This window comes from Pristiophorus japonicus, unplaced genomic scaffold (genome assembly GCF_044704955.1).
Source record: "Pristiophorus japonicus isolate sPriJap1 unplaced genomic scaffold, sPriJap1.hap1 HAP1_SCAFFOLD_91, whole genome shotgun sequence".
Taxonomy (NCBI): domain Eukaryota; kingdom Metazoa; phylum Chordata; class Chondrichthyes; family Pristiophoridae; genus Pristiophorus; species Pristiophorus japonicus.
Genome location: NW_027254835.1, coordinates 2,601,467 through 2,625,856, shown reverse-complemented (window position 1 = coordinate 2,625,856; position 24,390 = coordinate 2,601,467). Strand labels below are relative to the sequence as shown.

Below are 24,390 nucleotides of genomic sequence, written 5' to 3'. Positions count from 1 at the left end.
CAGACTGTGACCCCTGGTTCTGGACCTCCCCAACATTGGGAACATTCTTTCTGCATCTAACCTGTCTAAACCCGTCAGAATTTTAAACGTTTCTATGAGGTCCCCTCTCATTCTTCTGAACTCCAGTGAATACAAGCCCAATTGATCCAATCTTTCTTGATAGGTCAGTCCCGCCATCCCGGGAATCAGTCTGGTGAACCTTCGCTGCAATTTAGAATTCAGTAGAGGAGGACAAAGGGTTTAATAAGGAGTGGGAAAATAGAGTATGAAAGGAAGCTTGCTGGGAACATAAAAACTGACTGCGAAAGCTTCTATAGATGTGTGAAGAGAAAAAGATTAGTGAAGACAAACGTCGGTCACTTGCAGTCAGAATCAGGTGAATTTATAATAGAGAACAAAGAAATGGCGGACCAGTTAAACAGATACTTTGATTCTGTCTTCACGAAGGAAGACACAAATAACCTTCCTAATGTACTCAGGGACCGAGGTCCAGCGAGAAGGAGGAACTGAGGGAAATCTTTATTAGTCAGGAAATTGTGTTCATGAAATTGTTGGGATTGAAGGCTGATAAATCCCATGGCCAGATAGTCTGCATCCCAGAGTAGTTAAGGAAGTAACCCTCGAAATAGTGGATGCATTGGTGATCATTTTCTAACAGTCTATCGACTCTGGATCAGTTCCTATGGACTGGAGGGTAGCTAATATAACAGCACTTTTTTAAAAAGAAGGAAGAGAGAAAACGGGTAATTATTGACCGGTTAGCCTAACATCAGAAGTGGGGAAAATGCTGGAATCAATTATTATGGATGAAATAGCAAAGCATTTGGAAAGCAGTGACAAAATCAGTCCAAGTGAGCATGGATTTAGGAAAGGGAAATCATGCTTGACAAATCTTCTAGAATTTTTTGAGGATGGAACAAGGAGAATGGACAAGGGAAAACCAGTGGATGTAATGTATTTGGACTTTCAAAAGGCTTTTGACAAGGTCCCACACAAGAGATTAGTGTGCAAAATTAAAGCACATGATATTGGGGGTATTGACATGGATAGAGAACTGGTTGGCAGACAGGTAGCAGAGGGTCGGGATAAATGGGTCCTTCTCAGAATGACAGGAAGTGACTAGTGGGGTGCTGCAGGGCTCAGTGCTGGGACCTCAGCTATTTACAATATACATCAATGATTTCGATGAAGAAATTGAGTGTTACACTTCCAAGTTTGCAGGTGACTCTAAGCTGCGTGACAGTGTGAGCTGTGAGGAGGATGCTAAGAGGATGAAGAGTGACTTGGAAAGGTTAGGTGAGTGGGCAAATACATGGCAGATGCACCATAATGTGGATAAATGTGATGTTATCCACTTTGGTGGCAAAAACGTGAAGGCAGATTATTATCTGAATGGCGGCAGATTAGGAAAAGGGAAGGTGCAAGGAGATCTGGGTGTCATGGTACATCAGTCATTGAAAGTTGGCATGCAGGTACAGCAGGCGGTGAAGAAGGCAAATGGCATGTTGGCCTTCATAGCTGGGGGATTTGAGTATTGGAGCAGGAAGGTCTTACTGCAGTTGTACAGGGCCTTGGTGAGGCCTCACCTGGAATATTGTGTTCAGTTTTGGTCTCCTAATCTGAGGAAGGGTGTTCTTGCTACTGAGAGAGTGCAGCGAAGGTTCACTAGACTGATTCCCTGGATGGCAGGACTGACATATGAGGAGAGACTGGATTGACTGGGCCTGTATTCACCGGAGTTTAGAAGAATGAGAGGGGATCTCAAAGAAATATATAAAATTCTGACGGGACTGGACAGGTTAGAGGGAGGAAGAATGTGCCCGATGTTGGGGAAGTCCAGAACCAGGGGTCCGAGTCTAAGGGATAAGGGGTTAGCCATTTAGGACTGATGAGGAGAAACTTCTTCACTCAGAGAGTTGTTAACCTGTGGAATTCTCTGCCGCAGAGAGTAGTTGATGCCAGTTCATTTGATATATTCCAGAAGGAATTAGCTGTGGCCTTTATGGCTAAAGGGCTCAAGTGGTATGAAGAGAAAGTAGGAAAGGGGTACTGAGGTGAATGATCAGCCATGATCCGATTGGAACGTAGAAACATAGAAAATAGGTGCAGGAGTAGGCCATTCGGCCCTTCGAGCCTGCACCACCATTCAATGACTTTATGGTTGAACATGCAACTTCAGTACCCCATTCCTGCTTTTTCGCCATACCCCTTGATCCCCCGAGTAGTAAGGGCTACGTCTAACTCCTTTTTGAATATATTTAGTGAATTGGCCTCAACAACTTCCTGTGGTAGAGAATTCACAGGTTCACCACTCTCTGGGTGAAGAATTTTCTCCTCATCACGGTCCTAAATGGCTTACCCCTTATCCTTAGACTGTGACCCCTGGTTCTGGACTTCCCCAACATTGGGAACATTTTTCCTGCATCTAACCTGTCTAAACCCGCCAGAATTTTAAACGTTTCTATGAGATCCCCTCTCATTTGTCTAAATTCCAGTGAATCCAGTCTTTCTTGATATGTCAGTCCCGCCATCCCGGGAATCAGTCTGGTGAACCTTCGCTGCACTCCGTCAATAGCAAGAACGTCCTTCCTCAAGTTAGGAGACCAAAACTGTACACAATACTCCAGGTGTGGCCTCACCAAGGCCCTGTACAACTGTAGTAACACCTCCCTGCCCCTCTACTCAAATCCCCTCGCTATGATGGCCAACATGCCATTTGCTTTATTAACCCCCTGCTGTACCTGCATGCCAACCTTCTATGACTGATGTACCATGACACCCAGGTCTCGTTGCACCTCCGCTTTTCCTCATCTGTCACCATTCAGATAATAGTCTGTCTCTCTGTTTTTCAACCGAAGTGGATAACCTCACCTTTATCCACATTATACTTCATCTGCCATGCAATTGCCCACTCACCTAACCTATCCAAGTCACTCTGCAGCCTCAAAGCATCCTCTTCGCAGCTCACACAGCCACCCAACTTAGTGTCATCTGCAAATTTGGAGACACTACATTTAGTCCCCTCGTCTAAATCATTAATGTGCAATGTAAACAGCGAGGGCCCTTGCGGTACCCCACTCGTCACTGCCTGCCATTCTGAAAAGTACCCATTTACTCCTACTCTTTGCTCCCTGTCTGCCAACTAATTTTCAATCCACGTCAGCACTCTACCCCCAATCCCATGTGCATTAACTTTGCACACTAATCTCTTGTGTGGGACCTTGTCGAAAGCCTTCGGAAAGTCCAAATACACCACATCAACTGGTTCTCCCTTGTCCACTCTACTGGAAACATCCTCAACAAATTCCAGAAGATTTGTCAAGCATGATTTCCCTTTCACAAATCCATGCTGACTTGGACCTATCATGTCATCTCTTTCCAAATGCACTGCTATGACATCCTTAATAATTCATTCCATCAATTTCACCACTACTGATGTCAGGCTGACCGTTCTGTAATTCGTTGCTTTCTCTCTCCCTCCTTTTTAAAAAAGTGGGGTTACATTGGCTATCCTCCCCTCCATAGGAACTGATCCAGAATCTATGGAGTGTTGGAAAATGACTGTCAATGCATCCGCTATTTCCAAGGGCACCTCCTTAAGTACTTTGGGATGCAGACCATCAGGCCTCGGGATATATCGGCCTTCAATCCCATCAGTTTCCCCAACACAATTTCCCGACTAATAAGGATTTCCCTCAGTTCCTCCTTCTTACTAGAACCTCTGACCCCTTTTATATCCGGAAGATTGTTTGTGTCCTCCTTGGTGAATACCGAACCAAAGTACTTGTTCAATTGGTCTGCCATTTCTTTGTTCCCAATTATGACTTCCCCTGATTCTGACTGCAGTGGACCTACATTTGTCTTTACTAACCTTTTTTTCTTTACATATCTATCGAAGCTTTTGCAGTCCATTTTAATGTTCCCTGCAAGCTTCGTCTCGTACTCTATTTTCCCTGCCCTAATCAAAACCTTTGTCCTCCTTTGCTGAGTTCCAAATGTCGCCCAGTGCCCGGGTTCGCTGCTATTTCTGGCCAATTTGTATGCCACTTCCTTGGCTTTAATACTGTCCCTGATTTCCGTTGATAGCCACGGTTGAGCCACCTTCCATTTTTTATTTTTACACCAGACAGGGATGTACAATTGTTGCAGTTCATCCATGTGGCCTGTAAATGTCTGCCATTGCCCATCCACTGTCAACCCCTTAAGTATCATTCGCCAATCTATCCTCGCCAATTCACGCCTCATACCTTCAAAGTTACCCTTCTTTAAGTTCTGGACCATGGACTCTGAATTAACTGATTCATTCTCCGTGGTGGTGCGGCTCGAAGGGCCGAATGGTCTTCGCCTGCACCTATTTATTTCTGCACGCAGAGGGTTGTGGGGGTCTGGAACTCACTGCCTGAAAGGGTGGTAGAAGCAGAAACACTCACCACATTTAACAAGTGCTTGGATGTGACCTGAAGTGCTGTAACCTGCAGGGTTATGGACCGAGCGCTGGAAAGTGGGATTAGGCTGGATAGCCTCTTGTTGGCCGGCGTGGACATGATGGGCCGAATTGGCCTCCTTCTGTGCTGTAAACTTCTATGATTCTATGAACTCCTTCACAAAGAGTTGAGGTTCGTGTGGGGTGATTTTGGCACATCTTTCCTCACGTGACAACATTTCAAAGGTAACTCAACGGCTGTAAAGCGCTTTGGGGCGTTATGAGCTCCTGACAGACGCTGCAGAAATGCAAGTGCTTCTTTGCCAAAGTTCGATGCAAATTCAAAATTCACGGCAAAAAAAGGGCTCGCCCGGTATCTCTCGCAAATTTCAAGTAACAACCCCAAAGTGAGAATCATACAACTAGACCAACGAGCCAACTGCTTAGAAAATATGGAGATAAAGGCCTTACGAAGTGCTATCTGTTAATAAACCTCCAGTCAAATCTTCTCAGATTCTTAAAAGCATTGCCAAAGGAAAAGCATGAGTTTTACCCGATATCTCAAGGGATATCTTGCTGACTGCAATAAAGAGTTGCCACAACAAAGTAGCACAAATAGAACTTTGATGGGAAGAATGTATTCGCACTACCGTTGTGGTGTCTTTAGACTGTAGAGGCTGCACGGAGATAAAGTGTAACCATTATTGAAGCATTTTTAGTGTGTGTTGTTATTCTTGATCGGAGGAGCACATGAGACGGAATCAGTGACTTTGCCTTTTCGACATGTCTTCTGAAGCGCCGCACGGTCCCACTCCTGCAGTCAATGAGCTGTTGGGACGTTAATGTATCCATCATTATCATCATCATCATAGGCGGTCCCACGAAACGAGGATGACTTGCTTCCACGCCGAAAAAGGATGAGTTCACAGGTGTTTCAATGAAGGACCCGAACTACATCCCGAAGGGTGGAAGATATCTGTGCGTGGATTTTTAAAAATTGTGATGGCCGTTGCACCCCAGCCATCACACGGGCTTGACAGAGCGACGTCTTGGTCCAGTGGCAAGGGTTAAGCAGGTCGACTGGAGACCAGTTCTGCTGCACGGACCTTGTGCGCACACATATCGCAGTGTGGGCTGGCCCGTGCTAACCCTGGGCCCCTGGCCCCAAACTCATGCCTCCCCTGGGCCCTGATCACATCCCTCCTCAGTCACTCGCCGCTACTTCGCAATGATCTCGCCGCTCCTGCTGTATCTGCCCACGCTCCAATAATCGACCTGGATCTTGATGACGTCACTCTTCGCTGCCGCCGCCCTCCTGCATCAGCTCGCGCTGATCCCTGGAGTAGTCTCCCGGGACCTCCAAGCTGCTCCCAGGGCCGCTCGCCGTTCCTTTTATGGCCCCGACCTGCCGCTGGTGTTCTACCGTTAGTGTATCCAGGCTGTTGGTGGCCAGCCCGAGCACAGCAGAGGGGTTTCTGCATTAGTTCTGGATGGTGACAGTATCTTTCCCCTTCTCTCTTCCTCTTGTCTTTATCCCTGTGCTTTTATTTCTCTATTTATTCCCCCTGTCTCAGTCTCTAGTGTTTAAAAGGGAACAAAAGATGAAATGGGTGTCACTGTGGAACAATGTCTCTCACTCAAAGTTAGACGCACTACCGTTGCACCATGAGGTCTAGATAGCTCGCCGTTGATATTCAGGTTCAAATAAGAATATATATAAATATATCTACATGGATCATAACTGTTCCCTGGTGGTCGAGGGGTTAAGATCCGGTGCACTAACCTGGTTTCAATTGTCGATCAATTCATCGCATAAAAATAATTGAGTTCTGTGAGACGATTAATAATTACTGTAATCACCATGAATACCAATACTTTCTGTGATAGACCGATCCTACAGACTATCTGGCTTCTCCTGCCCTTTGCCGGGCACGTGTTCCGGGTTTAATTTTGTAAACAGGGCGAGTTCGCTGATGGCGGGGAGACGGTAGGAACCTCTGTGGCCCCACTGTGAGGATGTGGAAGTGAACACGGTGGCTGGGTGATCCGTGACATTTCTGTAAAGGGCAGTGGAGGAGAAGGATTGAGAACTTTCAGTATGGGACAGAAGTTGTTTCAGGTGAGCCAACACATTCCCGATCAGCACAGAGGGAACTCACTGGTCAGCTCCCCTCTGCTGTGCCAGCTGTGCCAGAGGTTTCTGTCGTGTAGTGGTTATCACGTTTGCAGTGCACATTAAAGGTATGAGGTTCGATCCCGGGAAGGAGCATTATGTTTTAACTTGCTATAGAGGAACAATCAGAGGCGAGTTTCGTCTCCTGTCAAATGCTGCCTGATCTGCTGAGATTTCCAGCATTTGCTGTTTTTATTTGGTATTTATTTTCCTGGCAAAAGTGATCCCTTATTCCTTAATTGCTCTTAATTTCACTTCAATAAATAGATAACTTTCAGTGAGAGAAAACGGATCCACCGGGGACCTTTCGTGTGTGAGGCCAACGTGATATCCGCCACACTGCAGCCCATCAAAGGGCGAGAAACCACTGAATATAAAGGATGAGCTCACAAATATCAGGGGCAGTGCAGTCTGGTCAACGTCAAACCCTCCTTTCTTATTCAGCAGAGGCATGAACGGGAGTCAGACGCCACAAAGTTTAATTAAAGACACAAATACAAGTAACACTTCCAAATCTTTTCACTATAAAATTCTTAAACTTTATTTGAAATCCTACTGCGTTGAATATGAAAATGAGCACCGTGGGATTTTATCTTCACTACTGATTCTATTTTCTGTGCATGGTCGGAATAACCGGTGCTGTTAAATTTGACAAAAGTTGCCCCAGATTCCTGATGTCATCGGCAATGAAGATTTTGAACCAGATCCTAGAATACAGTGTGTAAAATGGGTCAACATGCAGAAGAATATAAGAACATAAGAAATTGGAGCAGGAGTCGGCCATACGCCCCTCGAGCCTGCTCCACCATTTAATACGATCATGGCTGATCCGATCATGGACTCAGGTCCACTTCCCTGCCCGCTCCCCAAAGCACAGGACAAATGATTGAAGTATCGACTGTCCCTCAGTTAGCATTTCTTTCATTGTGCAAAAGAAGGTGAGGGTTTAATTAATGATGTTTTCCCATGAAAGCAACACAAAAGTTTTAGAAAAAAACATACAGTGACTGGGAGGTGAGCGCTGCTTCTGACACCAGGTGGGAATGGGCGGAGATTTTAAAGCTCCTTGTATTGTGACACCTTCATATAGAAGGACATCTGAGTCTTATGACGTAGACCTCGTGGCGCAATGGTAGCATGACTGATTTCAGTTCCGAAGGTCGCGTGTTTAAATCACATCAGGGTTGCTGTACTTTTAGATATTGTTCTTCCAGAATTAATATATTATTTGCTGTTTGGCAATAACCAGACCCTTGCTCCAAGGTCTGTCTCACTGTTTCCCCGGTGTCAGGCAGAGATACACCTGCTGCCCTCATTTATTTCATGTGACAGGATACAAAAGTTCAAAATGTTCATTGCTGGTAACATCAACAGGAGACTGGGGAAATAGTGAGAAAGGCTTTAGAGCAAAGCACTGGTTATTGTGAAACACCAAAGGAAATATAAATTCAAGAAACATAGAAAACATAGAAAATAAGTGCAGGGGTAGGCCATTCGGCCCTTTGAGCCTGCACCGCCATTCAACGAGTTCATGGCTGAACATGCAACTTCAATACCCCATTCCTGCTTTCTCGCCATAGCCCTTGATCCCCCTAGTCTGAAGGACTACATCTAACTCATTTTTGAGAAGAATAACCTCGAAAAGAAAGGTGACCCCGACACCCAGGAAGAAGTGTTAAGGCAGAAGATTAAATGCTGCATTCCTCTGTTCAAAAAATTCCTTTCACAAACATTTCTCTGACCGTAACTGCACAAAACAAAAATGTTCCTTTCAAAGTCATTAAACTTCCGAATTTCCGCGCCCCCCGAATCTCCTGAATCAGATGCCTCTAGTTTTGCCGACTCAATCCATGTCCCTTTGCAATGTTCTGCTTCCATCCACACTGTGAAATGTGTCACTAACTTATAGAATCATGGAATGGTTACAGCACGGAAGGCCATTCGGCCCGTCGAGCCCGTGCCGACTCTCAGCGAGTCCCACTCCCCGCCCTTTCCCTGTAGCCCTGCAATGGTTGTTCCTTCAGACACTGATCCAGCTCCCGTTTGAAAGATAAGATTGAGTCTGCCTCCACCATCCTTTCAAGCCGTGCATTCCAGATCCTAACCACTCTCTGCTAAATGGCCACCTCCTGTTCCTATGTGTAAAGTCTGGGAAAAACTAGACCAATTCCTGCCACAATCACAGCCTTCCTAAATATAGCACCATCACTCTATTCTCATAAAACCAGGTCCTGAAGTATAGGCCAGCTGTGTAGGTTAAAGCTCTGGTTATGTTCCGAACATTGCTGTAGTGTTTCCGCAATATAGTGGTTATTAGATTCACCTCACACGCGAAATGTCCCTGGTTCAAAACTGCGCGGAAACATTTTGAAAACATGTTCAATTAAATATTTGAAGAAATGGATTTATTCATATTAGTGGTTAAATATTAACAAAAAACAATGTCCCACAAGCTTGTTAAATTTTCTGACATCTCTGTTCAGTTCTGTATACACTCAAACTGAATGCTCATAAAAATACTGGAGTGGGAACTCACTGGATAACAGCACAGCTGGCAATTTTGTGGAATATATTCGCGCAGCCAAAACGCACAATGACAACCTGGAATCGTGCAGCACCGAATCCACGGGGAAAAACAGTTAAATGCATCGTCCCTGGGTGGGCTCGAACCACCAAACTTTCAGTTAACAGCCGAACGTGCTAACCCATTGCGCCACAGTGAATGACGCAATTACACACTGCAAGACATCCCAAACCAGGGTGTCAGTCAGTTAAAGCTTCAGATTGCTCTGACCGGGATGGAACTTGTCCACTCTCAGTTGTACTTTTCCCAAGTAAAGGGTGGGACATTCATTGTGGATGTGTGGAAGCAGTCTGGTCCCACACACTGCAGACACTTACATGTCACTGCCAACCAGCTCTCCCACAACCGGTGTGATCTACCTTCCAGCCTTCCGGTGCCTTGTCTGTGACGAAGTATTCTGATTGTCCCGAAGCCGGTATTAGGTATTAATTCCTTGTCAGCTCCTGACTGCGGATATTTCTGTGATTAAACGCGAACACAATGCTAACAGGGACAGTTCTATTCACCGTTTCTTTGCTTGGTGAAATTTCAAAGATTGAAAGCGACGCACATCAACCCCAAACTTCGTCACCTACTCGCTAACTCGACAAAACTTTGCATTTTCTTTCCATGCCAAGCATTTTACATGAATACATTGCAATGCCAACGCACTTTTTACCTGGCAAGACTGAAGTCCAAGCTGTGATGAACAGTGTGAAACAGAAACAGCTACTTGTAAAACCAGAGCCTCGATGGCATCTGTGTGAATTGTTCTGCATCGATAATTAGCAGAGAGCAAAGAGAGGAAACTGATGGTGTGGATGAGAAAAGGCCGAGACAAAGTGTACTGTTGGAGATGATTTTGTTGTTTTTGAGAATTGTTTCAAATATTTTACCATGGTTGGTTCCATAGTGTAATGGTGAGCACTCTGGGATCTGAGTTCAAATCTCGGTGGAACCTGATTCCTTGTTGTCCCAGCTGCTGAAAATTTTGGACAAACAAGTGAAAGACACCTGGTGCTGGTGGGCAGTTTTGTTGCCTTTGTCATTGATGCTTGATCTACAAGTCTCGTTATCAAATCGTGTGCTCAACCATCAGTTACCTGTTACAAAATGTTGTAAACGTCTGTCTTGCTCTTTTTGCTTCGTTGCTTTTAACCTCGAATTACCCGCACACATTCAGTTGTAGCAAAGGCAGGATCTGGTCTTTTATTTAAACATTCATACCAAACAAACCAAGGATGAAAGTTACTGAGAACACTTCACAAAGGCAGCTTGCTTCGATTTCCGTGGCTGCTTGAGACACACACCTTCCGAATGTCCAGTGTCTCTGGTATCTGCGTGTGTGAGTCTCATCTTTATACTCTTATTTCTTTACATTAGACAATCACAGCAAACGGCTTTGTGAATTGTTTAACATACAGACTTAATATTGCTTGTTTAACCGACAGATGTCATTAAATAGTAACAAAGGTACAATCAAATATTTAACATACAGACAATGACCATTTATTCATTTCAATGGCTGAAGGCACCACATTGTCTAACAGTCTCTTTCCATCCAAACTTCAATCTTCCTGTTTTTTAATTCAAACTTCAGACTGCGTGCTGAAGCAAAGAGTTCAGCAATGCGGGACTGTGCTCCCACATTCCCCTACTTCTTCTCCTCGTCTCTCTGCAGGTCTTATCTGGGTAACATACATTTGCATGGTGGCTCGAGCTCGTTCAACAGCATTGTCAGTTGTAGAACTTGTTTTCCATCACGCCATCCGCAGTAAATCAAAATGACCAGCACGACCAGCTGAACCAGCACCAGCATAAGGACAGCGTAAATCATTGTGTTCATCACACCTGTTGCCGTCGGGCTCCATCCCAACAATGACTCCCACCAGCTCACATGTCCAATCTCGTCCAAAGTTGTGTGCACGTTCTCGATTTCCGCAGTGTGATGGTTAATGTCCACAACGATTGCTTGATTCAAACTCTGTAGCTGTTGAAATGTTGTATTCCATTTCCGTATTTCCTTCTTCCAAATAGCAGCACGCTTCGGGTCAAAGTAGGGTTCTTGTAGATTCAGATTCTCAGGATGCCATTTTAAAGTCCGTTGGTCTGTGATCACCATATCCATTTTTACTTAAAAGTCAATTTTCAATTTTTGATGTTTCCAACTGAATTCCATGCTGTTTACATTCAGAAATGTAAACTCACAATCGGTGTCTTCGACTAAGTCTGTTACCCTCTTAACAGGTTTTAACAATTTCCTCTGCTTTGTGGGAGAAGTGTAACAACATGCAGTGAAGGATGACGGAAATGCTGAATAGTCAGTCGAGAGACCCAGTCCTTCCCTCAGTTCACCCTTCGGAACTGCTGTAATTCACTCTCTCGACATTTGCAACAATCCAACTTCTATTTCACATCCTTTAAGATCATGTTTGTAACTCCCACATTTGAGCTTTTCACTGAACATCTCATCAGTTCTGAGATAGCCCATTCCTGCAGAAAATTTAAATGTTTCTGAACAAGCTTCTCCCACTGCTTTCATCTCTGACTGTTCAGTAACTGCTCCTCGTGTATCTGGGGTGTTGGGGAACTGTCTCTGAAGAGGGGAATCCCCTACCTCCAGGAGCACCTTCATTTGTCCGGCTGACTCGGTGTCCATTTCACGCTGCCCTTCCACACAAGCCTCGATAAGGGTATGGCCACCCCTATCCTGAAGTAAGGGTCCTAAAGGAACGATATGTGTGGTTGAGGCACGGCATCCCTATAGGGATCCTCCCTCACCTGCGGTATCTACCCCCGACCTCAGCTACTGAACCGAGGTATCATTCCTGTCTGTGACTCCAGCTTCTCTTTCCCGATTCTTCAGCTTTTATTTTAACTTTTCTAATTCTTTAGCCAGTCTATCCCTGTCCTCTATCAACTGACGGCCACCACCTGGTCCTGCTCCTTTTATGTGACTCCTCGCGGGATTCATCCACTCAGGCCCTTCTGCCTTCCATCGCTGTAACCCCTGTCTCACTTCCATTACTGAAATTCCTGCAGCTCCCTGATACAAGCTTTCTACCCTTGCCAACCATTTATCAAAACGATCGTCCCCATCTACTTCCAGAACTACTGACGGGGATAGGAGAGTCAAAATGATCTCTCTATGTGTACCATCCCCGTAATGACTGATATCAATCCAATTACTTCCCAAACTTTTACACAACTGGAATATACATGACCCAGCCTCCCTGAGTCCTTCCCCTGGTAATAATGCAAGCCGCTTTATTAACTGTGGCCCGAGTGAGTAACAAAGATTTCAGCTATTATTCTACCAAGCATGAGACCTGGAAGTTGTTTCAAAACCTACTCCCGTTCCCTGGTGATTCCCTAAAGCTCACAGAACCATGTGAACCCTCGGTTTCTCTGATATGTCCCAGAATGCCACTATCCCAGAATATTACACCACCACTGGGCAAACTTATTAAGATCCTGAAGAGGTGCGGGTCTCACTTCACGAAGGATAGCACTCATGTCCTGTAACTTGACCCCTCCTTGCTCATACCAGGTATCCCCAAAACCACTTAAGGTCGTGTTCCCTTCACGAGCTCCACAGGGAGTAGAGGAATCATGATCCTGCTCTCGCCTTGTCCGCTCGAGCGTGCTTCCCCCACTCTCCACAATACCGGAAGGTCGTGTTTAATGTTGTGGGGTGTTAAGCGCCTGAGTAACCGAAGAGGCATCTAACTGCTCCGCCTCCGATCCTAACGTTGCCACGTGAACCACATGGGTTCGAGGCTCCGAAGTCAGAGAAGACAAAGGAGCTGTGGAAGGGAACCGTGGGCATACTCCCTGTCCCTTAATCCCCTTTTCAACTCTCAGACCCAGGGAATCCTCCGAATACCACCCAGCTTTGTCGATTGCTGTCTCCGTGGGCAACCTAAGACCACCATCTGCTGCAGCTTAGATATCCTTTCTCTAGATCTTGATTACGCTTCTGTTCATCAGCAAGATGCTGATCCAGTGTCAGAACATTCCTGGCTGCCCCGAGTGCCTGAAATCACCAATTCTCTACTTCTTTACTCACTGCTGTTACCTGCTCTCTGAGTTCTGAGACTTCCCTATCTCGAGCCTCAGCCTGTTCTCCTAACGTTTGAATCCCCAGCATGAGACACTGCATCACTAACGCTTTTCTCTTTTTACCACTTTTTAACCCAAACACTTTAATCTTTTTTAACTGGACACTCTTCACTAAGGACTGCCGTGTCTCTCTCCATCCTCCTGTCATTGTTTCCTGTCTTATCCCATAGGTTCCCCCTTTCGACTCAATCCACTCATTAAGAAATGGCTGGAGCTCAACTGAAATATCCCCTGAGCCTCCCATTACTAACTGAAGGTCCCTTTCATCACGACAACTAAGAGAATGCTCACCCATCGAACTGATGTGTGGGAAACACTTCTTCCAACAACTCAGCCAACTTTCTGCTTCATGTCGGGGACTTCGAATAAGCTAACGAACTTTTGAAAATCACGTCGGGGTCACCAAAATGTTGCAAATGGCTGTCTTGCTCTTTTTGCTTCGTTGATTTTACCGTCGAATTGCCCGCACACACTCCGTTGTAGTAAAGGCAGGATCGGGTCTTTTATTTAAACATTCATACTAAACAAACCAAGTATGAAAGTTACTGAGAACACTTCACAAAGGCAGCTTGCTTCGATTTCCGTGGCTGCTTGAGACACACACCTTCCGAATGTCCAGTGTCTCTGCTGTCTATGTCTCTACAGTCCATAAATGTCTCATCTTTACATTGAAAAAGCCTTTGAACTCTTATTCGTTCCATTTAGACAATCCTGACTAACTGCTTTCTGAATCTTTTAACAGACAGACTTAATATTGCTTGTTTAACCTGCAGATGTCATTAAATAGTAACAAGGTTACACTCAAATGCTGAACATACAGACATCATCAAATCGTTTTGTCCTGAGTTTCCATTATTCCCACCGTAACAAGGTACCCAAATATTTAACATTCAGACAATGACCAGTTACTCATCTCACTGGCTGGAAGGCACCACATTGTCTAACAGTCTCTTTACCATCCAAACTTCAATCTTCCTGTTATTTAATCCAAACTTCAGACTGCATGCTGAAGCAAAGAGTTCAGCAATGCGGGACTGTGCTAACACAGAGCACAGGATTTGACAACTGGACTTGTAGATCAAGCATCAATGACAAAGGCAACAAAACTGCCCACCAGCACCAGGTGTCTTTCACTTGTTTGTCCCAAATTATTAGCAGCTGCGACAGCACACATTCAGTTTCCACCGAGATTTAACTCAGATCGCTGGATTCATGTCCAGAGTGCTCACCATTACACCATGGAACCAACGATGCCAAATTCTTTGAAACATTTCTCAAAAACAAGATCATCTCCAACATTACACTTTGGCTCGGCCTTTTCTCATCCATACCGTCAGTTTCCCCACTTTACGCTCTGCTAATTATCGATGCAGAGCAATTCACACAGATACTGTCGAGGCTATGGGTTCTCAAGTAGCTGTTTCTGTTTCATACTGTTCATCACAGCTTGTACTTCAGTCTTGCCAGGTAAAAAGTGCATTGGCATTGCAATGCATTTATGCAAAATACTTGGCATGAAAAGAAAATGCAACTTTTTATTGATTGCAAAACATGCATTGCCTGCATTTCAAAAAGCGTTGCTTTTATTCATCCTGCTGAATGCATATTGCACAGATAATCTCAGCACACATTGTGCAGGTAAATGCAGCAACAAACTAGTTTCTCCTCCGCTGATTTGTAACAGGTAACTGATGGTTGAGCACACGATTTGATAACTAGACTTGTAGATCAAACATCAATGACAAAGGCAACAAAATTGCCCACCAGCACCAGGTGTCTTTCACTTGTTTGTCCAAAATTATTAAATTATTGACACTCATTCAGTTAGCATTTCTTTAATTATGCAAATGAAGATCATCGGTTAATTAATGATGTTTTCCGGTGAATGCAGGATAACATTTTACAAAAAGCCCCAACGCGGGGCTCGAACCCGCGACCCTAAGATTAAGAGTTTCATGTTCTCACAATTGATCGAGCGGGGCTTCTGCCAAATGCGGGTTTTTGTCACTGATTGCAGCCAGGCGCCTGTTGGCTCCGCCCCAGATGTTTAAACTTGCTGTCGAGGAACTGCCAGGATCTTCTTGAATGGTGGACCAGGCTCGAGGGGCCGAATGGCCGACTACGGCTCCGAATCCTTACATGTTTATCATCTCATGACTTTTCACAGGAGAACAAACTCGCCCCTGAGCATGCATGAGGAGAAAGCTCCAGAAAATATTCCCGCCCGGTAAGCTTTCGCGTGTGAGGCGAACGTGTTAACCGCTGCACTGCGGAAACATCTCCACTTTCAGCACCAGGTCAGACGGAAATGTTAAGCGAGCAGGTGAACTGCAGAATGCCACTTTTGAAGAGTTGGTCGAGGTGTCAAACAATGAGTTTCGCTTCATGATTAAAAGCAGAAAGTGTCAGACATTGGATTTGAACCCACTCCTCCTCATGCAATTACAATCCAAGCACAGCACCTTTGACCGCTCAGCCATCCTGACTCGGTGCTGCTGTGTCTGGCCTCCTGCAGGTTGATTTTGAACTTTTGTGTCCTAACACATGAAATAAATGAGGGCAGCAGGCGTATCTCTGCCTGACACCGGGGAAACAGTGAGACAGACCTTGGTGCAAGGGTCTGGTTATTAAGACACAGTAAAGAAAATATTGATTCCGGAATTATCCCAAAGGTCAGGAACCCTGACATGATTTCGATAGCAGTGTCCTCATCTCGAGTGAGATGTGTTACCGTTGCACCACTTGCTCTACACAACGAATATGAGATGTTTATCAATATGAACGTTCCTCAAGATAAGGGCTTTAAAATCCCCGCCCATTCCCACTCGGAGTCAGAAGCAGCGCTCACTTGCCAGTCACCGTCCGTTTTTTTGTTGAACTTTTGTTTTTATTACACGGGAAAGCATCATTACTTAACCCAATGCAATCTTTTGCACAATTAAAGAAATGCTGACTGAGGGACAGTCGATACTTCAATCATTTCTTCTGTGTTTTGCATGTTAACTGTTAAACCAGATCCCATTTTACACAATTTTTGTCGGGGATTGTTTCAAAATCTTCATTGCTGATGACACCGGGAATCTGGGGCAACTTTTGTCAAATTTAACAGCACCGGTTAATCCGACAATGCACAGAAAATAGAATCAGTAGTGAAGATAAAATCCCACGGTGCTCATTTTCAGATTCAACATCGTAGGATTTCAAATAAAGTGCAAGAATTTTGCAGTGAAAAGATTTGGAAGTGTTATTTGAATTTTTGTCTTTAATGGCGACTTTGTGGCGTCTGACTCCCGTTCATGCCTCTGCTGAATAAGAAAGGAGAGTTTGACGTTGACCAGACTGCACTGCCCCTGATATTTGTGAGCTCATCCTTTATATTCAGTGGTTTCTCACCCTTTGATGGGCTGCAGTGTAGCGGATATCACGTTGGCCTCACACGCGAAAGATCCCCGGTGGATCCGTTTTCTCTCACTGAAAGTTATCTATTTATTGAAGTGGAATAAAGAGCAATTAAGGAATAAGGGAGCCCTTTTGCCGGGAGAATAAATAGCAAATAAAAACAGCAATTGCTGGAAATCTCAGCTGGTCAGGCAGCATTTGCCAGGAGACTAAACTCACCTCGGATTGTTCTACTATAGCAACTTTAAACATAATGTCTCCGCCCGGGATTGAAACAGGGACCTTTCGCGTGCAAAGCGAACGTGATAACCACTGCACTACAGAAACCTCTGGCACAGCAGCCACAACAGAGGGGAGCTGACCAGTGAGCTCCCTCTGTGCTGATCGGGAATGTGTTGGCTCACCTCAAACAACTTCTGTCCCACACTGAAAGCTGTCAATCCTTCTCCTCCGCTGCCCTTTACAGAAATGTCACGGATCACCCAGCCACCGTGTTCACTTCCACATCCTCACAGTGGGGCCACAGAGGCTCCTACCGTCTCCCCGCGATCAGCGAACTCAAAATTAAACCCGGAACACGTGTCCAGCAACGGGCAGGAGAAACAAGAGAATCTGTAAGTTCGGTCCGTAACAGAAAGTAATGGGGTTATTCATGGTGATTACAGCAATTACTAATCGTCTCACAGACCTCAATTATTTTTATTTGACGAATTGATTGAGTATTGTTACCAGGTTGGTGCGCCGGATCTTAACCCCTCGACCACCAGGGAACAGCTATGATACATGTAGATATATTTATATATATTTATATATGTCCGTGAATATCAACGGCGAGCTGCCTAGACCTCATGGCGCAACGGTAGTGCGTCTATATTTAAGTGAGAGAAATTATTTTCTACAGTGAAACCCATTTCATCGTTTGTTCCCTTTTAAACACTAGAAACTAAGACGAGGAATAAATAGAGAAATCAAAGCACAACGATATAGGCAAGAGGTAGAGAGAAGGGAAAATACTGTCCCCACCCAGAACTAATGCAGAAACCCCTCTGCTGCGCTCGGGGTGGCCACCCACAGTCTGGATACACTAACGTCCGAACAGCTCATTGACTGTTGGAGTGGGATCGTGCGGCGCTTCAGAAGACAGGTCGAAAAAGCAAAGTCACTGATTCGGTCTCATGTGCTCCGGCTACAAAGAATAGATACACACAATAACATGCTTTTATAATTGTTACACTTTATCGCCATTCTTGTCAAGCAGTTGTTTCGTTGGTCCAGGGATATGATTCTCACTTCAGGGTTGTTAATGGCAATTTGCGAGAGATTCCACGTTTCAATACCGAATGAGACCTTTCAATTTGCATAGAACTTATGCAAACAAGTGTTATGTATGTAAACCTGTAAATACCTTGTTTAACCACCAGAGGGCTCATCCCCTGGAGTCCCAAGAGATCCCACAATCCCTTGGGAGCACTTGTACTTAAGGAGGCCTCACAGGCTGGAGAAGCACTCTGGAGACCTGCAATAAAAGACAAAGGTCACAAATTACTTTGAGCTCTTTAGTCATGCAATATAACTGGCGATGAGATACAGATGACGAACCCCACCGCAACGATGCAGAGACCAATGGGCATCCTGGAGAAATTTTCGGAGGGAGATGATTGGGAAACCTTAGTGGAGCGACTTGACCAATACTTCGTGGCCAGCGAGCTGGAAGGAGAAGCGAATGCTGCCAAAGGAAGGGCGATTCACCTCACTGTTTGCGGGGCACCATCTTATGGCCTCATACAAAAGCTGCTTGCTCCAGCGAAATGCACAGAGAAATCGTATGTTGATTTGTGCACACTGGTCCGTGAGCATCTTAACCTGAAGGAAAGCGTTCTGATGGCGAGGTTCCGGTTCTACATGTACAAAAGGTCTGAAGGCCAGGAAGTGGCGAGCTATGTCGTCGAGCAAAGACACATTGCAGGCATTTGGAATTTGAAGGACATTTGGAGCACATGCTCAGGGACTTCTTTGTACTTGGCATTGGTCATGAAGTAATACTTCGTAAATAATTTTGACAGTCGACACCCCAACCTTGAGTAAAGCTATAGCGATAGCCCAAGCGTTTATCGCCACCAGTGACAATACCAATCAAATCTCTCAGCACACGAGTGCTGCACAAGTACTGTGAACAAAGTAATGTTGTTTTCAAATCGTTACGTACAGGGCAGGCCTCACATGCCTGCAGCTGTACGTTTGCAGATGTCTCATAGTCCATCATCAAGGGTGATGAATGCTACGCCATTAACATCTTGTTGGCGCTGCGGGGGTGATCATCGTTTCCATTCATGCCGCTTCAAGGGATACGTTTGCAAGGGCTGTGGAACAATGGGACACCTGCAACGAATGTGCAGGCAAGCTGCAAACCCTACTAATCCTGCAAACCACTATGTTGCAGAGGAGGGCAGATCCACGGCAGATCACAACGAACCAGAGCATCAGACTGAGGAGGTAGAGGTATATGGGGTGCATACATTTACCACAAAGTGCCCCCGATAATGTTGAAGGTTGAATTAAATGGACTCCCGGTGTCAATGGAGCGAGACATGGGCGCGAGCCAGTCCATTATGAGCAGAAATACTTGATAAATTGTGGTGCAGCAAGGCCTCAAGGCCAGTCTTGACTCCCATTCGCACTAAACTGAGAACTTACACAAATGAACTGATTCCGTAATCGGCAGTTATACTGTAAAGGTCTCCTACGATGGAGCGATACACAAGTTACCACTCTGGGTGGTACCGGGTGATGGCCCCACGCTGCTCGGCAGGAGCTGGCTGGGGAATATACGCTGGAACTGGAACGATATCCGTGTGCTCTCGCCCGTCGACAACATTTCGTCTGCCCAGGTCTTAAACAAATTCCCCTTTGTTCGAACCAGGCATCATGAAGTTACAAGCAGCAAAAGTGCAGATCCACCTAATTCCCCGGGGTGCGACCTATCCATGACAAAGCGAGAGCAGTACCGTACACGATGAGAGAGAGGATGGAGATCGAGCTGGACAGGCTGCAACGAGAGGGCATCATTTTGCCGATCGAATTCAACGAGCGGACCAGTCCGATTGTTCCAGTCCTCAAGGGAGAGGGCACCGTCATATTCTGTGGTGATTACAAAGTAATTATCAAATGTTTCTCCCTTCAGGATCAATACCCACTACCAAAGGCAGACAACCTTTTTGCGACGCTGGCGGAGGAAAGACGATCACGAAGCTGGACTTGACCTCAGCCTACATGACGCAGGAGCTGGAGGAATCATTGAAGGGCCTCACCTGCATCAACACGCACAAAGATCTCTTCATTCACAACAGATGCCCATTTGGGATTCGATCAGGCGCGGCAATATTCCAGAGAAACATGGAAAGCTTACTGAATTCGGTCCCACGCACCGTGGTCTTCCAGGACAACATCATGGTTACAGGTCGGGACACAGATGAGCATCTGCAGAACCTAGAGGAGGTTCTTAGTCGGCTTAATCGCGTGGGGCAAAGGTTAAAATGCTCGAAGTGCGTTGTCCTGGCGCCTGAAGTGGAGTTCCTGTGGAGAAGAATTGCGGCGGACGGCATCAGGCCCACCGATTCGTAGATGGAGGCAATCGACAACGCACCTAGGCCACAGAACCTGACGGAGCTGCGGTCATTTCCAGGACTCCTGAACTACTTTCGTATCTTCTTACCGGGTCTCAGATCACTGTTCGAACCACTGCACGCTTTACTGCATAATGAAAACGAATAGGTATGGGGTAAAAGCCAAGAAAATGCCGTTGTAAAAGCTCGAAAACTGTTATACTCAACCAAATTGCTTGTGCTGTATGATGCATGTAAGCGTTTGGTGCTAGCATGTGATGCGTCGTCATACGATGTTGAGTGTGTATTGCATCAAGCTCATGAATCTGGGATATTGCAACTGGTTACTTATACATCCAGGAGTCTGTCTAAGGCTGAGAGGGCCTACAGCATGATCAAAAAAGAAGTGTTAGCATGTGTTTATGGAGTAAAAAAAATGCACCAATATCTGTTTGGGCTCAAATTTGAATTGGAAACTGACCATAAGCCACTTTTATCCCTCTTTTCTGAAAGTAAGGGGATAAATACAGATGCATCGGTCCGCATCCAGAGATGGGCGCCCACATTGTCTGCATACAACTACGCCATCCGCCACAGACCAGGCACAGAAAACTGTGCCGATGCTCTCAGTAGGCTGCCATTGCCCACCACAGGGGTGGAGATGGCACAGACCCCAGATTTAGTTATGGTAATGGAAGCATTCGAGAGTGAGCAATCACCTGTTACCGCCCGACAGATTAGAACCTAGATGAGCCAGGATCCCTCATTGTCCTTAGTAAAAAACGGTGTGCTCCAGGGGAGTTGGTCTAGTGTTCCGTTAGAGATGCAGGAAGAAATAAAGCCGTACCAGCGGTGCAGAGATAAAATGTCCATACAGGCAGACTGTATCAAGTAGTGGTGCCAAAAAAGGGCAGGGACACTTTCATTAGTGATCTCCACAGTACCCACCCAGGCATTGTAATGACGAAAGCGATAGCCAGATCACACATGTGGTGGCCCGGTATCGATGCGGACTTAGAGTCCTGCGTTCACAGATGTAATACATGCTCGCAGTTAAGCAATGTACCCAGGGAGGCGCTGCTAAGTTTTTGGTCTTGGCCCTCCAAACCGTGGTCTAGGGCACATGTCGACTATGCTGGCCCGTTCTTGGGTAAAATGTTCCTTGTGGTTGTAGATGCGTACTCCTAGTGGATTGAATGTGAGATGATGTCCGCTGCCACCACTGAAAGCTTGCGGATCATGTTTGCCATGCACGGCCTACCTAACGTTCTTGTCAGTGACAATGGGCTGTGCTTCACCAGTGCTGAGTTCAAAGAGTTCATGACACGCAATGGGATCAAACATGTCACATCTGCCCCGTTTAAACCAACATCCAATGGTCAGACAGAGAGAACAGTGCAGCAATCAAGCAGAGCTTGAAGAGGGTAACTGTGGGCTCACTGCAGTGTCACCTATCCCGAGTCCTGCTTAGTTTCCGCACAAGACCCCACTCGCTCACTGGCGTTCCCTCCGTGGAACTGCTCATGAAAAGGGCACTTAAGACAAGGCTCTCGTTAGACCACCCTGATCTACTCAAACAGGTGGAGAGCAGGTGGCTTCAAGAGAATACATATCATGATCAAGCAAATGTGCCACGCGAAATCGAGATTAATTATCCTGTATTTATGTTGAACTATGGACAAGGTCCAAAGTTGCTTCCCAGCACTGTCGTGGCCAAAGAGGGGAGTAGGGTGTTCCAGGTCAAACTTTCATATGGACTCACCTGCAGGAAACACTTGGACCAAACCAAACTCAGATTCACGGACTATCCAGAACAACCCACAATTGACTCTACCTTTTTCGCTCCTCCAACACACACACAAGTGGCACTCAACCCAGCGGTTGCCCACGAAGCAGAACCCATCACCCGCAGCAGCCCAGCAGGACTCACCACGCCCAGCAGACCAGCGAGGGCCCAAAAAATGACTCACCAAAACCAGCATTTGCACCGAGAAGTTCAACCAGGGAAAGGAAGGCCACAGATTGACTCAAATTGTAAATAGTTACACTACTGACTTTGGGGAGGCTGGGGGGAGCGGTGCGGGGGGAGTGTTGTTACATATATAAACCTGTAAATGCCTTGTTTAACCATCAGAGGGCTCATCCACTGGTGTTCCAAGGGATCCCACAATCCCTTGGGAGCACCTGTGCACCAGGAGTCCTCATAGGTTGGATAGGCACACTGGAGACTTGTAATAAAGGACGACGGTCACACCTTACTTTGAGTTTGCAGTATCTGGTCAGATTCTTTATTCAAGACATAACACTCTGTATTTAGGAGACTGGTTTAAAATGTTTATTGCTCATGTGACAAGGAATCTGGGGCGACTTTTGTCCAATTTATTTCACAGCAAAAATAGTCTCAAAAATCACGTTCCGCCCGGGATCCTTTCGCGTGTGAAGCGAACGTGATAACAACGACGCTACGGAAACACTGCGGTTCAAATGATGTTAGGAATATAACCAGATGTTTACACTTGCTGTCGAAGAACTGCCAGGATCTTCTTGAATAGTGGACCAGGCTTGAGGGGCCGAATGGCCTACTCCGGCCCCTAATCCTTCCATGCTTATGATCTCATGACCTTTCACAGGAGAACAAACTCTTCCCTGAGCATGCATGAGGAGAAAGCTACAGAAAACATTCCCGCCCAGTGAGCTTTCACTTGTGAGGCAAACATGTGAACCGCGACACTGCGGAAACATCTCCACTTTCAGCACCAGGTCAGACGGAAATGTGAAGCGAGCAGGTGAACTGCTGAATCCCAGTTTTTTGGAGTGAGTTGTGGTGTCAAAAAATGAGTTTCACTTAATTATAAAACGTAAGAAATGTCAGATTCAAATCCACATCTCCAGAGGAGACTGCGAACGGAACACAGCACCTGAGACCGCTCGGCCATCCTGACTATTCAGTGCTGGGTGTGGCCACCTGCAGGGTGATTTTGAACTGTTGTGTCCTGTCACATGAAATAAATGAGGACAGCAGGCGTATCTCTGCCTGACACCGGGGAAACAGTGAGACAGACCTTGGAGCAAGGGTCTGGTTATTGCCAAACAGCAAAGAAAATATTAATTCTGGAAGAACAATTTCCAAAAATACAGTAGCCCTGACGTGATTTGAACACGCAACCTTCTGAGCTGGAGTCAGACACGCTACCATTGCGCCACGAGCTCTAGTCCAAAAGCATGGGATGTTCATCGATATGAAGGTTTCACAATACAAGTGGCTTTAAAATCCCTGCCCATTCCCACTAAGTGTCAGAAGCAACACTCACCTGCCCGTCACTGTATGTTTTTTTCTGAAACATTTGTGCTGCTTTCACGGGAAAGCATCATTAATTAACTCCTCACCTTCTTTTGCACAATGAAAGAAATGCTAACTGAGGGACAGTCGGATACTTCAATCATTTGTCCTGTGCATTGGGGAGCGGGCAGGGAAGTGGACCCGAGTCCATGATCGGATCGGCCGTGATCGTATTAAATGGCGGAGCAGGTTCGAGGGGCGTATGGCCGACTCCTGCATCTATTTCTTATGTTCTTATGTTCTTCTGCATATTAACCCATTTTACACACTGTATTTTAGGATTCTGGTTCAAAACCTTCATTGCCGATAACACCAGGAATCTGGGGCAACTTTTGTCCAATTTAACAGCACCGGTTATTCCTACCGTGCACAGAAAATAGAATCAGCAGTGAGGATAAAATCCCAAGTCAGTAGGATTTCAATTAAAGTGAAAGAATTTTACAGTGAAAAGATTTGGAATTGTTACTTGTATTTGTGTCTTTAATTAAACTTTGTGGCGTCTGACTCCCGTTCATGCCACTGCTGAATAAGAAAGGAGGGTTTGACGTTGACCAGACTGCACAGCCCCTGATATTTGTGAGCTCATCCTTTATATTCAGTGGTTTCTCGCCCTTTGATGGGCTGCAGTGTAGCGGATATCACGTTGGCCTCACACACGAAAGATCCCCGGTGGATCCGTTTTCTCTCACGCAAAGTTATCTATTTATTGAAGTGGAATAAAGAGCAATGAAGGAATAATGGAGCCCTTTTGCCAGGAGAATAAATAGC

At 45.7% G+C, this 24,390-nt stretch overlaps 2 non-coding genes across 2 annotated transcripts; both read right to left on the bottom strand.

Moving 5' to 3' along the window:
* Positions 1 to 16,934: 16,934 nt before the first annotated feature.
* On the bottom strand, positions 16,935 to 17,007 carry trnaa-ugc (transfer RNA alanine (anticodon UGC)). Its single transcript has one exon. It is a non-coding gene; the product is annotated as a tRNA-Ala (tRNA).
* Positions 17,008 to 23,420: 6,413 nt separating this feature from the next.
* trnaw-cca (transfer RNA tryptophan (anticodon CCA)) lies at positions 23,421 to 23,491 on the bottom strand. Its single transcript has one exon. It is a non-coding gene; the product is annotated as a tRNA-Trp (tRNA).
* Between the last annotated feature and the right edge of the window lie 899 nt (positions 23,492 to 24,390).